The 15,564-nt window shown below is 46.9% G+C and overlaps 1 protein-coding gene across 3 annotated transcripts in view; it reads left to right on the forward strand.

The window, feature by feature from the left end:
- The first annotated feature begins 569 nt into the window (after window positions 1–569).
- Window positions 570–15,564, forward strand: part of SEMA6A (semaphorin 6A) — a 129,582-nt gene continuing 114,587 nt past the window's right edge. For all 3 annotated transcript variants that reach the window (XM_032628783.1, XM_032628784.1, XM_032628785.1), the window contains exon 1: window positions 570–1,357. The gene's annotated coding sequence lies outside the window, so the exon portion shown is untranslated. The remainder of the gene's footprint in view (window positions 1,358–15,564) is intronic.

The raw sequence follows: 15,564 nt of genomic DNA on the forward strand, positions 1-15,564 counted from the left end.
TTTCTAAGAACAGTTTACACACTTTCTAACTTTAAAAGCAGATCTTCGTTAACAGCATCCTTTCCACTATAGTTTCTTTGCTTACTTAACATGCTTTATTAACGCATTGTGTTGTATGTACGTTAACTAATAGCTGTGTTCGTATCTTCGAAGTGTATTTTTAAGCGCACCGGGTTCTATCCAATTCATCTGGGTGCGCAGAGCGTCCATCACTTCTGGAATCTACCTCTTGATACAGTAATCCGAATTAGAAAGGTTCGCCGTTCACTCACCCTCATCCTTTAAAACTTTTCCATTTAAGATAATCGATGAAATCCTTTCTTGTAACTCGCTCCTGCACTACGTCTATTTTTATTAATTTTTCTGATTTGTCAGAGCTCAGCAATGCTGTCCGGGATTCTTTTTTTTTTTTTTGCTACAGCAAATGCGGGGCTGGGGGAGGCAAGGGCTGGCCTCCTGCCGGCATCGCCCCCGCGGGGACCTCGGCCGAGCGCGCGGCGGGGCCGGGAATAGTGGTGGAAGGACGCTGCGCTGGCCAGTCGATCCAAGGCTCCACCTGCGGCCAAACCGCGTAGGTTCTCCGTCTCTCCGCCTCGCTCGCTAGTGTTCGCACACATAGACCGCAGCTCTCCTTTGGGTCGGAGAAGACGCCAGCCAAAGGAGGCGGGGTTGCAGGAGGAGAGTCCGCTCTGCGCAATCCAGTCCGGGACTTGGCTCCGCCCCGGAGCGGCGGCCTCTCGGGTGACAGAGGAGTAGTGAGCCGCACGGGGTGAGGTTGCAGCCAACTCCGCTCCCCACGCACTCGGCTGTCCAGGCGCTCCGGACGCAGCAGCGGCGCTTCTCCGCGGGGCCGACCGCCCGCGATGTCCGCTTAGGAGCGGCGGCAGCGGCCAGCATTGCCACACCCGCGGCGTAGCGCTCCCAGCCGTGGAGCGGGGCTAGAGGGCGAACCCCTGCGCCAGCCCCCACCCCGCCCCCCCCCCCCACCCTGAAATGACTTGTTAATCGGCGCAGACACCACCGAAGGGATTGCCGGAGTGGAATCCAAGTGGAATTTGGATTTGGAGAAGAGTTTCTTGAACATTTACTCCTTTCTTGTTGGTTTCTTTCTTTCTTCCTCTCCCCTTCTCCGCCTGTCATTGGAGATGAATACAGCGCGTTTGCATCCCAGAAAGTAGTCGCCGCGACTGTTACCCCAAAGAGACAAGCACACATGTAGGAATGACAAAGGCTTGCGAAGGAGAGAGCGCAGCTCGCGGCCCGGAGAGATCCCCTCGATAATGGATCACTAAATGGGATACACGCTGTACCAGCCCGCTCCGAGCCCCGGCCGCCTGCCCGTCGATGCACCGAAAAGGTACGACTGGGGCGCCCCGGCGCGCCCCACCTCCCGGGCGGCTCGGCTCCCTCCTGCGGGTCCCGGGAACGCGGTCCGCACGCCCTGTCTCGGCTTTGTGGTGCTTGCGTTTTATTTTGTCTTGTGTCAGTCTCCCGAGCGTTGCCCGGCCCTGGGGGAGCAGTCGCGAATCCTGCCCGCTGCTCCTCTCCACCCTGCGCCCCAGAGACCGCCGGGCTCCGTGCTGCGAGCTTCCCCACCCGCGCTGCGCACACGCCAGGCGCCGCCCGGGACACCAACCGCGCGGATAGCTCCCTGGCCCTGGGATGTGTATGCAGTACCCGGGGGCTCGTCCTCACTTTCGGGCCAGCAGGCAGCAGAGAAGCCCTGAAAGGGTGAGATTCTCGGAAGTGCCCGGTCCTGGTGCGAAGGCAGGGGAAGGGGTTCTGCCCTCCAGGGCTGGAGGAGGTTGGGTAGAAGAGCGCTGTTTTCGCTCGGCACGAGGTTTGGGTTCAGGGGTTCCGCAGATACGGTGGGGAAGCAAAGAGAATCTTTTGTTGTCGGTGCGGGGTCTGGGCTGGGCTCAGTGGAGTGCGGGAAACTTGTAATGGCCCTGGCACTCGCGCACCCTACCACTTGGTGACATCCCGGCTCCCTCGGACGCTGGCACCAGAGGTTCCGGGCTTTGTTTGCTCGAACGAGTGGCCTCCTCCCAGTGTGCCGCGGCGCCCCCGCCCTGGGTCCTATTCCCCGCCGCAGCTCCCTCCTGGGCGGCGAAGACAGCCTCCGTCGCGTCTGTGTCCCCCTCAAGCACAGAACCCGCCACGCCGGGACTGGCGCCCACTGTGCCGTCTTCTAGAATCTACGAGGTCCCTCTCGGGAAAGAAGGTGTCCCGGGAGGGGGAAGGGTGAGAAGACCAGGCAAGAGATGGCTCAGTGCTTGCTAACCAGACGAGAGCTCTGCCCGGGCCCCAGGTTCTGGATTGTCCGGACTACTTGCTGCGTCTAGAGCGCTGCTTCGCTGGCAGTGGGGCACTCGGGAGCAAGCCCGACAGTGCCCACCCACTCCTCACGACCCTGCTGGGATGGCAAGTGTCTCTTCCCCCAGATGCTCCGCTTTTTTCTCAGCTCCCCACCGTGTTACACAGTGCAAAGCAGGATCCTGAGATCCGTTCCCTCCTCCCACGACCGTAACGGTACAGGGGGAGCCAGGGAACAGTCTGGATTTGTGGGTATGGGGAAAAGGAAACAGGACTCCTCTTTCCCGCTCCCTCGCCGCCCCTCCGCCCAGCGCCGCCTCCTTTTTTTCCAGCGCGGGGCCACTCGACCAGGCGCTTCTGGAAAGTTTCTCTGAAGGCCAGGGGTGGGGGACACTACAGAATTGGGGCTCAGCATGTACAGCCGGCGGGAAACGGAACCCCCAGGGAGGCGGGCGAACCACCCCAGGATACGTACGGCTAGGAGGTAGGAGCCGGTCCTTCGGAGAGTGCCACCCCGGCCGGTGGTCAGCTTGGTTGGGGTCGTGGCGCTGCACTTGCTGGCCCAGTCTCTCAAGCAATTGAGCAAGGGGTGGGCGTTAAGGAGGGGCGAGAAGGGGAAGTTCAGCGCAGCACTCAGGAAGCTGGTGCGGCCACTGTGGACAGCGGCTGGCGCGCGGGTGCGTGTGGACACGGGCCCGGGCTCGCTGGCTCCAAGCTCAGCATCCCAGCCTCCTGCACCCCTCGCGCTGTTTTCCAGCCGGCGGGTGTTCAAGGAGGGGCAGAGCAGGAAATCAGGTGTGCGTGGAGCGGGGTAGGAATGTTTTCACGGCCAAGGCGAGCATTTCCAGGGGCCGCCTCCTGCCTGTACTGCAGGGGGCAGCCCCGCTACCAATCCGCATCGGTCCTTGGGAGAAAGGCGTCTGCTTTGGGAATGTGGTGGCCAGGGACGGCCACAGTGGGATCGCTCTCTTGCCTAGGCTGGATGAAAATCAAGTTGCAATTGAATGTGATCCATGAAAGGCTTAAAACACAGGGGCGCGAAGACACTCATACACACTCTCTCACATGTACGCCCAACTTTCTTTGCTTGGTATCTGAAAAGATGTTTAACCCTGTCACAGTGTTCTGCCAGCAGGTCTCAGAAAAGCTATTTAATGCCCCCCAGCGCCGGTTCTGAAGTCTTTCCGGGTACGAAGGTCGAGTGCCTTTGCCTTGCCTTCCTCTAATCCTGATAATTGTCTGGTCTTCCTTTCAACATACATCTTGGGCATTTGAAGTCCACAGTCAGCTACTCTTCATGGCAGGGAGAAGATTGTTGGTTCCAGATAATATGAACCCTTTATGAAGGTTTTTCCCCCAAAGTAAAGATACTAGTGCACATTTCTGAATGAAAACATCTTCTTTTTTCACACTTTTTCCAAATGACTACCAGAGGTCAAGTTTGCAAGTATTTTGCATGGTTTTTTGAATACCCTGTTTAGTCTGCATGGAGCAGTTTTTACAGTAAGCTTTGATTAAACTACTCCAGGCACGAAAGTTAATTATTAACCTAACCTTAAATACTACAGTGGCAACACTGTGTCTCCACCTATTAACCTAAACCATCTGTTAAAAAATAACTGCACTAATTATTTGAATTTGGTTTACCCATGCTTGTTTATATGGTGACTTTTATTCAACTCTTGAGTAACCCCCCACTCTCTGTTATTATTTTGGGTTTAGGACATTCTTACATGAGGCACTTTGCAGACCAATCTGAAAGGAGAAATGAATGACTAACAGATTTAAACCTCTTTTTTTGTGTTATGTCTTTTTTCAACTTGATATAAAGAGGCATTCTAGTTCATGTTTCTCATTTACACTGTTTGGTGACAATCTTCCCAAAGCGTTCTGTTTTGCAGTTATCACCGTTTAGAGATGGGCCACACTCTCATAATGCATGTAATCCACATATGTAAATGTTCAGCGGACACCCAAAATCATGATCTCAGTAGCTACCTGCAGAATGTACTTATTGGATAAAACATCTAAGTTTAAATAGGTTAAAAATTCATAAGAACCACTGTAGAAACTCAAGTAAATATTGAATGAATAAATGAAAGAAATAGTCCCAAACAGTTCACATTTCTCCACTTAGAATAGACCTAGGCTTTTTTTTTTTTTTTCCCTACAGTGAAAAAGAAAATCTCTGCCTTCAAGTAAGTGGTTATTGTAAAGTGGCAATAAGTGCAACTCTTTATTTACACACACAGAGACACACGCACAAACACTCACCCCTAGAGTTCTTTCGAAGTCTAGTGAATGCTTTTCCCATCATTAAAAAAATATAGCATTTGCATTCTGAGGAGGTGGATAACATTGCCAAGTGTGTTGAATCAGAAGGATGGCAAGAATTAGGAAGACTGTTACATTCATTGAATAAAATTAAGAAACCCAAATTAAGAACTTGTATTAAATACAAAATAAATCCTCATGCTTTAAAGGCAAATGGGTAGTTGCACTCCTTTATGAAATGGAAGGGAAAATACTGTTTTGGACAAGGAGGTAAGTCACATACTTCACGGTGTGTACAGAGTGCTTCAGCTCTTTTCTGAGCAGGACAAAAGAGTAATCACGGGAGAGAAAATTTTTTTAGAACCAGATTTGCCAAGAGCTAATATATTCTCCCATCATATTTGTTTGCAGAAAGGAATCACAGAACAAGCCAAACTAATTGCAGATGCTTTAATCAGGCATCTGCCGTTTGCGACGGTGGAAAAGCCCGCACGTATCTCGGCGCTGCCACCCGCCCTGCACACACACTTTAGGTTTCGACAGTTCACTGCCCTCGTCCCACAGCGAGTGTTCCCTGGGTGTTCACATCTCCAGGGGAAGGGGAAACCTGGAAGCATCCCGCTGGGCCCTCCCGTATCAGTGCCCCCCACTCTCTTGGGGTGCCCTGGAGCCAAGTTGTCTCTGAGAGATTTCTATTCCAGAGTGAAGGCTTTTCTCCTCTGCCTTAAGATGTGCTGTAAGAGCGACTGAGCTGTTCTCTGCTGGCAACCACACAATTGCCTCTTGGGGATGTGGTAAGGTAGGGAAGGGAGGGAGGCATTTAATCCCTCTGAAATGGGCAAGTAAGATGTCATACCACACAAACCTCAAGGGGAGAAGTGAGTTCGGGATACTTCTCAGCATGGGACTATCACTATATAGTTTATACACAAGGGTATCTTGCTTTGTGAAGCAGATGAGTTCTTGCAAACCTTTTTATTAGAATAATTCTAATTCCACTAATGGAGAACGTCACACACAAGTATCAATACTTCGATGTTTCCCAAATAACCCCCTCAGCCCAGACCTCTCTCCTGGATCTGTGATATACACAATGCCTACAGGGGGTAGAATCTAATAGACATCTCAAACCCAAATGCTCCAAACACCTAGTTCTGGATCTTTCTCCTCCACACATGCTTTTCTTATCATCTTCTCCATCTTGGTAAATGGCAATTCCATCCTTTGAGTTTGCTCACGCCAAAAAACTCAGGAGTCATCCTTGACTCTTCTCTTTATGGTATCTGCATCCATTCTAGCTGCCGTGTTGTTAGCCCCACCTTCAGAAAGCATGCAGACTCCCTCTAGGTCTTCCAGCTCAGTGGCCCTCACATTGGCCAAGCCACTGTCTCCTCCTGCTGGGGAACCTGCTGTGTTAGGCTCCCAGCTAGTCTCCGGGCTTTGCTCTTGGCCCCCTACAGTCTTTTCTCAACACAGCAGCTGAAGTGATATAGTTTTTTTTTTACAGATCAGGTTACATGTGCTCAAATGCTTTCCTATCTTATTCCAGTCAAAGCCAGAGTTCTTTCTATGGCCTTTGTGGTTCCACATGATCTGCACTCGGGTCCCCACCTCTCTGACCTCCACTCCTCCTTGGGGTCACTTGACTATGCTGGGCGTGCTCCCCCCGGGCCCCTTTGCAGGGTCTCTCTGCACTTGCCCTTTCAAGTCTTGGGGCGGTCCTCTGCCCAGAGAGCTGCAGGATTTGCTCCCCTGCACTTACAGTTTCTCTGCTCACATGTCACTTCCTCAGTGAAGGCTTTCCTGATCATATTTGCTTCACCCTTTTGTCGCAACACTCCTTACCCCAGTGGACAGCCTCAGGTTTTTTTTTTTTTCCTCTTAGCACTTTTCACATCCTGACAAACTGTCTGTGGTCCTCATTTATTTTCCGTCTTCTGCTAGACGCGATGCCATTATGTTTCTTTCACTGCTGTATCTCCAGCACCTAAACCTATGCCTGGCACATCACAGCGCTTTCATAACAAGTATTTGTTGAATGAATGAAGAGTGAATCTTTTTGCAAACAACCCGTCTTTCTCTCTTTTGCCTGCTCTTGTTTTTCTACGATATGTGTCCATCAAATGAGACGCCTCTCTGCCTGCATGAGTGTGTGTGTGTCACACTGTCTTCCGTGTACATAGGTGACACGTCTCATGCACCATCAGTGGAGCATTCACTCTGGGTTGTTTTTCCAGTCTTCGTGATGGATTGATCGTTCCCACACTCACATCCAGTCAGTCCCCTTCTATAGCCAAGAGCACACATCTGTGGGACACCTGGTTGAAGCTGGAGGGAATGTGAGTTAGGTAGAATCACCCTTCTGAGAAACAGAGCTAAGAAGACAGCCAGCACTTACGGAGACTGAGCTTTTGACCTTGGACTCATTTGTTCTGCATTTTAACCACTGGCCACAGAACCTTCTTGCCTTTTTGGAGTTTGCTAATAGTAGCTTTTAAAATTCAACTTTCTGGGGCTTCTCTGGTGGCGCAGTGGTTAAGAATCGGCCTGCCAATGCAGGGGACATGGGTTTGAGCCCTGGGCCGGGAAGATCCCACGTGCCGCAGAGCAACTAAGCCCGTGTGCCACAACTACTGAGCCTGCACTCTTGAACACGCAAGCCACAACTACTAAGCCTGCACACCCCAACTACTGAAGCCCACGCATCTAGAGCCCGTGCTCCACAACAAGAGAAGCCACTGCAATGAGAAGCCAGCCCGCGCACCGCAACGAAGAGTAGCCCCCGCTCACCGCAACTAGAGAGAGCCCGTGCGCAGCAACGAAGACCCAACACAGCCAAAAATAAATAAATAAATTTATTAAATAAAATTCAACTTCCTACCAGGAGGAAATAGTATGCCCATTAACCCACCTTTCTATCCTGTCCCAGTGCGGTGATAACTGTTGTTGAAGACCATGTTGTTGGAGTTGGACAACCTGTGTTCCAGACTCACTACAACAGACAAGCCACTTTTCTCAAGCTGCATTATTTTAAATAAAAATTGTGAATAGTAAACCTATGCTTTCTATCTAGTAGGACTGCTGGGAGAATAATATGAAATCATGAATGTAGCTATATTCGGTAAAATACAAAATGCACTCTGGAACTTCCCTGGTGGCGCAGTGGTTAAGAATCTGCCTGCCAATGCAGAGGACATGTATTCGAGCCCTGGTCTGGGAAGATCCCACGTGCTGTGGAGCAACTAAGCCTGTGAGCCACAACTACTGAGCCTGCGCTCTAGAGCCCTCAAACCACAACTAGTGAGCCCACGTGCCACAACTACTGAAGTCCACACACCTAGAGCCCACGCTCCACAACAAAGACAAGCCACCGCAATGAGAAGCCTGCGCACCTCAACGAAGAGTAGCCCCACTCGCCACAACTAGAGAATGCCCTGGCGCAGCAACGAAGACCCAACACAGCCAAAAAATAATTAATTAATTTTTTTAAATGCAGTCTGGAAATTTGAAAAGTTTGATGCTGACTCCTTCCTCCGCTCCCGAGACCTCAGGCCTAGCAGACACCCTGCTTCATTGTCTTCTAAATCATAAAAGAAAGATTATACTGTGTTGATGTCATTTTAATGTAAACCACATTATGAAGTTAAGTAAGATCCTCAAATTCACTGAAAATGCACAATCTACGTAGTGTACAGATGGCAACTTTATGAATCAGATGCCAACCGTGTCAACTAGTGATTGTTTCCAATGTGACCAATGAATTGGGCAAGGTCATAGGAGTGGCACTCTGCCAGGCATTATAAAAAAAAAAAAGTGGGCTTCCCTGGTGGCTCAGTGGTTGGGAGTCCGCCTGCCGATGCAGGGGACACGGGTTCGTGCCCCAGTCCGGGAAGATCCCACATGCCGCGGAGCGGCTGGGCCCGTGAGCCATGGCCGCTGAGCCTGCGCGTCCGGAGCCTGTGCTCCGCAACGGGAGAGGCCACAGCAGTGAGAGGCCCGCATAGCGCAAAAAAAAAAAAAAAAAAAAGTAAGGGCTTGTTTCTGCTCAGGTAAGTTCTAACACAGCTCATGTCGGTGAAAGCATTAGCGTAGAACAGACACATCAGGGCGAACTAGGAGTGAGAGGAAAGAAGTTTTGATCTTTGCTATTTGCTACTATCTTCCCCACCAAATACAGGGCAAATTCGTTCGATTTTGTGGCATGAGTTTATAAAAAATGTGCAAGAACTGTTGGAGGGAGGGCTGTAGACAGCTCTGGAGGTGATGCAGAGGTCACACATCTTAGGCAGACACAACACAGACTGCATCCCATTTTTTGCCATTTACAAATAGTGTGACTTTGAGCCAGTTATCTGCCTCAGTTTCCCTTTGTAAAATGCTACAGTTTACATTTGTATTACAGTTGTCGAGGAGAGTAAATATGACATCTGTAAGTTTCGTGGCCCAATGCCTGATACACTACACACACTCATTAAATATAAAGTATTATTTTTATTTGGGTGACAGTTGTCATGGAGAGTGCCCTGGTGGGGAGAGTACAAAAGGAAATGGCCTTACAAATCTGTGACATACAGAGATGATGCGAAGGAAACACCTTTGGACTGGAAAGGAACATTCACACCGTAAGTAAAATACACCCACTAAAGAATCTGAGAGTACCCACATTTGAAATCTGAGAGCTGCCCATAATGACTGTTCAGGGATGAGTTGAATTGACCCCAAGGACCACATAGGGGAGAAGCTTGGCTGTCCATCAACTTCTCCAAGAGGCTATGGCTGGGACTACTGCATGAGGGTCTTTATGGTGGCCATATTTGCCAGGTCAATCTTCCCTGGCCAAGCCTGAAACAGTGACAGTTTGCGAGCACCCGAATCTCCACACAGAAGCGAACCACCACCTTCCCCACCAAATGCAAGGAAGTAGTCACCTGCCCGCAGTGGAGACGGTGATTACTGCTGATATATTGCTATACAACCTGAAATTTGATTCAAATGATAATCATACAGTTTCTTATCTTATCTGACTCCTCAGAAGCACAGCAAAAGGGGCAATATTATCGCTGCAGTTCCCTGAAGGAACAGGAATCCCTCCATGGCTTAGAATTACAGTTATTTTCATCTAGGAAAATGTTTTTCTCTTCAATTTTGCAAGTGGAAAGAGGACATACAGAGAGGGGAATAAGTCAGCAATTCACATGCCCCAAAGACTGAAGGACCAGGTCCTGTGGAGCAGCCAGTGTGCGACTGTTGCTTTGAAAGTACTGTTAGTAATAGATGTTTCCACATACAGCCTTGAGACCTGAGGCTTTCATTTAATATGACTCGGCACTTGCTAGTGGTTTCCAACTAACCTATAATTGCCATCTGCAGAAACTTTAATTCAAAGAATCCAAGCCAATTCAAAAACCTTAGCGGAAGAATCTCTAAAATTGATGCCATTTATCCCTCTCTTATCCCTTCTGCCCTCCCACGTGTTTAAGACCAAGCCTTTGGCCATGATTTGATTTGAAGCATTTATAGAACAGAACAGGATCTGGCATTGAACACAATGAAAACATGCCATTGGAAAATAAGCATTTGAGGGACTGGGAAATAAGGGATATATTAATTGTGGTTTAATGTTATATGAGAGTTTTAAAGCCAGGCTTTCTGTGGATCTATTCTTCCTTCCTTTTTCCTATTCCCGAGTCCTTTTTTCAGGAACGTACTCAATCTTTTCATCAATATTGCAGCGACTCTAGGGCTTGCCTCACCCCCAGACTCCTACCGTCCTTGAATGGGGAAAGTAAGAGAATACTGATGGAGCCGGTGAATGGAAACGTTCCTTTCCTGAAAATGGAATGCTTTACGAAAAACTGCACTCCACAAAAAAAAACACCCAGAACAATCCAACAACTGTCTCTCCTTTTTACCCTGAGAGCCACTTGACTTCATTCACATACTTTGGTGTTTGAATGCCTTTGTTCTTAGGCCTCAGATACCCAGGTGGAACACCAGCCTATTAAGCCTTTCACTATTCTAAAAACGTGAGCATCTGAGTTACTAAAAACATTCTCATCTCTGCAGAGTGAGCGATAACTAGAAACCCAACTGTTCACGGCATTCTAAACTGGGGTATAGGTAGCAGAATGGCAGTTGAGTGGATTTTTATAAGGAGAATACTTGTTAATGGTTTCTGAGATGGATTCTGTGCTAATTCTTCTCGCATCATGAAGGATGGCCCTAGCTAGACACTGTCGCTGGGATCTTCATCTATTAATCATGGAGGCTACTTTCTTATTCGGTTGCCATAGTTTCAGGGCCTCAGATAGTGTTGGGACGTCTTGGGAAAGGTTTGAGATCTACTAGGCTTGCGAGGCTTGCAGTGATTTTGGCTATTGTGGTCTTCTGAAAGCACTGAAAACCGCTTCTCGTATAATTCAGCGTTGGATTAAAAGAGCCAACTTCTGAGAGGGTCTCTCTGGACCTTGTTACGTGCACATCCAGGCTGATAATTTACTCCAGGATTTGCCTCTTACTCAGTTTTGCTGGTAAAAAATTACAGTCCAGGGGCTGATGTCACTTTCATCTTTCGACAAGAAAGCCAACGGGTACGAACTCTTCATTAAGGCTGTCTCTAAACGTGGAGGTAAACGAGGCCATTCCTGACTTCGCTCAAATCTCAGTTTCACAACTTGGTTTTGGCTCTGTAGATGGCTAAATAAATAAAATGACCTCACGAGTGTTGTATGTTGTGCTTTGGTACGGCCATGTAAACACTCGTGCTTTCTTTCCTTCAGGTTTCGCCTTTATTTTCTTTGGTTCGACGCACATTCCTAAAGGGCTAGAGACCATTTGACTGCATTTTGCAACACTGGCCCAAAGGTCTACTGTTTTGCCAGCTCTTGAGTGTCTGAGCGTTTTTTTTTTTCTTCCCGTGATTATAATATCTTGCTATTTCGGGTTGATGAGGAAAAAGCTCTCCAGTGGCGGACATCTCGTGTGACCTGGTCAAGAAAAGATCTGGAGGACTAAATTGCTACAAGAGGGAGATACACGCACCCCATGATTTATGTGCTTCGTGTGTGATGAAGAACACAGCTCTCCTTTGTTAGGTAGAGTTGGCCTTGTGTAACAGATACTGGTACACTTCTTAATGTTTTAGTTCCCATTTCTCGAGTGGACTTTCAAGGACTCCTCCATCAGTCTAAGCCCAACCATTTAATTCCTTTGTAAATTAAAACATAAAATAAAACCACCTCACACTTGAAGCAAACAGCACTGAATTCAGGACATGCAGTGCAGCAACTGAAAATCCAGGCGATTTCAGAAGAAGAAAACCTTGAATTCATTACAAATGGGCCTCATCTAGAATATTAGTCATTTTTTTTAAACTAGAAAATAACTAGTTTTTATTTCAGGGTGAGCTTCAAAGCAGCCGTTTTAAATTTCCCCAGATCCAGCCTGCCAAAATTTTTGTTTAAGATCAACAAGAATTTTTAATACACGTGCCTATTATATTGACCCCTCCCTTACTCAACCACACTAAATGATTGATCTTAGAGGCCAATAATTTGAAGTAAATTAAAAGGATAACATGGCCTTAATTGCTACTGGCTTCACCAGGCTTCTGGGCACAGGAATTCCTTGCGGAGAAACACTTCTAAGTGTCACAGCAGTTTTTGATCATGTGGTCTGGCTTACCCATAGGCTGCAATTATCCCCCCAGACCTCCCCCACCTCCCCCTCAAATATCTCTGTGAAGCAAATATCCATTTGTAAATTCAGTATTAGGGACCCCTGATTATTCCGCAGGGTCAGAAAATAGGTCCTGCTTGTTTTAGAGTATTCTTTTAAGATAGTTTTTTTTAAAAAAAAAAAAAGAAAAAAAAAGAAAAAAGCATGGAGTGGGGAGGACAATGGGATTAATATTTCAGATCAGAAGCTTTTTTTGTTCGAAGAAGAGTTTGTGGGAATTCAGTTTGCTGTCCTGTCGACAATGACAAGGTTGTGATTACTCTTTGGTATCTGGTCAGAGACGACATTGCACGCTGCAGCCTTACGAAAAGTAAGCAGTGCTTTTGTGAGGCTGTCAGTCAAATACAATGTAGACTTTAGGTAACCTTAATTAATGATTTCTGATTACAGATTTTTTGGTGTCTCCGAGGCATCCATGCCTCGGAGGCTGCGTTTTGCTGGAACATTTTCAGACAGTGGTGACTTGAACATGCTTCCATTATCTTGCCATGCAAACCATACTAGGTTCTTATTTTATGAGAAATGTGATTCTGTATCATTTGCAGACTGATCATATAAAGAATGAAATATCACTTGGGGAACAGCTGAAATTTATAAGTGATGTGGAGTGTTTTGAATCTTTAGAGGAATCATTTTTTATTTTAAAGGAATTTACCTATCAAAATTGTTGATATATACTGGCTCCTAGCTGGATTCGAGGCCATGCCTTCCAAAGATTGAATGGGGCTTTGAGCAGTGCCCCAATTCTTTCAAATGAAAGCCACTTATGCTGGGGATACTGGACCAAGTGGTATTTCCTTCGCCTAAAAGTACTCTTTCCCGAGTGCTAACCGTAACGACCAGAACACTATAGGCACTGGAGAGAAACAGGCCTAACTTTTGATTCACAGTACTTTTCCCGTGTCATGAGTTTTAGAACAGATATCAGGAAGCTGAACCGTGATGTTAATGCGCTGCTTACATTCAACTTTTAACTAGAGAGGCCTAATGAAAGTTAGGTGTAGTATATTAATGCCAACTTATGGACTAAACTACTGAGTGAAGAATCATTTTGCAGCTTACACGAAACTCTTAGTAGCACATAACCTGTCTAGTTTAGCATAATCTGTGCTTACGAATTATAAATGCTTAGCTTTTACAATTAAGCTTACTGATCTATAAGCGTCTTAATGAGAAATTACCTAAGTTGGTATTATTTGCTGTACTGTGTTCTAGGGTAGTGATTATCTGAAATAATTGGCAAGATGGTTGTCCCACTGCATGCAATATGGTTTTACTTCTAATATAAATTAAGTCAACCCTGTGTTATGATCCCATGTTTGCCCAGACAAGAGGAGATGCTACTGGTGTCATCTAGAAGGAACAGAGTAGTTTCATACGTAGCCAAGAGGAAGGTAACAAACATCTTTTGGATACTTGTCTTTTTTAAAGTGATGTTCAGCGTACAGGGAAAAGTTTTCTATTAAAAAGTCAACTTTTATCTACATGGTGTTTCCGTTCGTTTGTGATGAGGGGAAGTTCAACATGTTGAATATGCTGATTCATTAATTCTCCTGGGAGATCTTGGAGTGTGGGGCTTTCGTTTTCATATTTTATCACGTCCAGAACGCAAGACCTGTGAATACTGCCCAGACACATCCATTCCCAAGAATGAAAAGGACAACAGAACTGCCATTGCTGTTAGAAAACAGCCACTTCCAGTTCCCCAAGCCAGGTGTGCAAGAGAAGGCTTTGCAACGTTGTGAACAGCCTGACATTATCGCATTGTTATTGAAATGCAAATTCCTCTGAGCAGAGCTTGCAAAGGTTTCCAACATAGAACTGGGGCAATGTCTTTTCTTGCTTGTTGTCAACCATACCCAGTCTTCACTGGAGGGCTCATTCTATTAAAAGTAATCATAATGCATTGGCATATTTCATTGTTTCTTATTGCCTGTGTTTCAAGTGCCGGCCTTCCCAGGATGGGAGAGGACAGACTGGCTTACAGCCGTGAGGCGCAAACCCAGGACTGCTCTGCCCAGGAAGGAGTCTTGCCAAGTCCCGTATCAGATTTAGGCTTAGTGGTGATGATCAACATCAACAGTATTTAACAGTGTTATTACTACTAATAAAGACCTCGCTATATACTGCTTATATTTTTCAAAGTGTGTTTATAAACATCACCTCATTTAATATTATTACAACCTGGGTTAGGCAGGGCAGAAATTATTATGCCCAATTTTAAGATGAGATAAACGAGGTTCAGAGAGGTCAAATGATTGGCCTAAGAGTATATACCCCTGGTAAGGGGCTTGAGACAAGGTCCCCAGCCTTCTGAATCTGCGTTTTTTATGTTCCGTGCCATTGTACGGTTTACTCAATACTTTAAAAAATTTTGAAAACGATTTACAGTCTTCCAACTGAAGATGTTTTTACATTATGCCTACTATGCAGATTGACTACTGCCACGAAACAAGCTCAGAAGTAGCTTTCCGAGGACTTCACCTGAGGGTTCACTGCCATTGGGACCTAAATTCCTGGTTCTGGGTGGAATGCTATTGCAGGTCATTGTCTCCAGCAGCTCTTAGGGCCTTGAGTCTGTCATCCGAAAGGACATCATTTGAAAAATGAAGGATGTTGTTATTTAGGATTCTAGTCCTGTTTTATAGTAGGGATAAAAATAAACAGCAACATAAAAGTGGAAACTTTGACCCTGGGGCAGGGTACAACTGGAGGGACAGAGGGGTGAACCAGATATTCAGCAGGAATATCCTCCTAGGTCTTGCAACTTGTACCTATGAAACAGAAACACACTTTTAGCAAGGAATAAAGTAGACCAGATGGCTCAACATAAATGGATCTTCCCTCTGACCAAGGTTATTTTACTCCTCTGGTCCACGCTGCTGGGTCTAGTGAAAGCAGCAGTTCCGTTTAATTCAGCAGATAGATATTTAGCACCTACTCTAGGCAAGTTCTCGATACTGCAGAGACACAATGATGACCTAGTTCAGAATTTACTGATTAACTGCATACCCATTCAAGGCCAGACATTGGGTCGACATTCTATCGAGGAAGTTAGATTTGCAAAAAATTACTATAGGGTCTGAGGTCTGACTATTCTCCATCCCCAAAGTAGAGTGGTAAGGATGCTAAGGACAGGAAGGAGTGCTCTGTCCAGCTGGGGAGGAAGCATTTCAGCTGCATCTAAAGAATGAGTGAGATTTTGGTACATGGGAGGCAGGGGGCAGAAGAGCAGTG

This window comes from Phocoena sinus, chromosome 3, assembly GCF_008692025.1.
Source record: "Phocoena sinus isolate mPhoSin1 chromosome 3, mPhoSin1.pri, whole genome shotgun sequence".
NCBI classification, from domain to species: Eukaryota; Metazoa; Chordata; class Mammalia; order Artiodactyla; family Phocoenidae; genus Phocoena; species Phocoena sinus.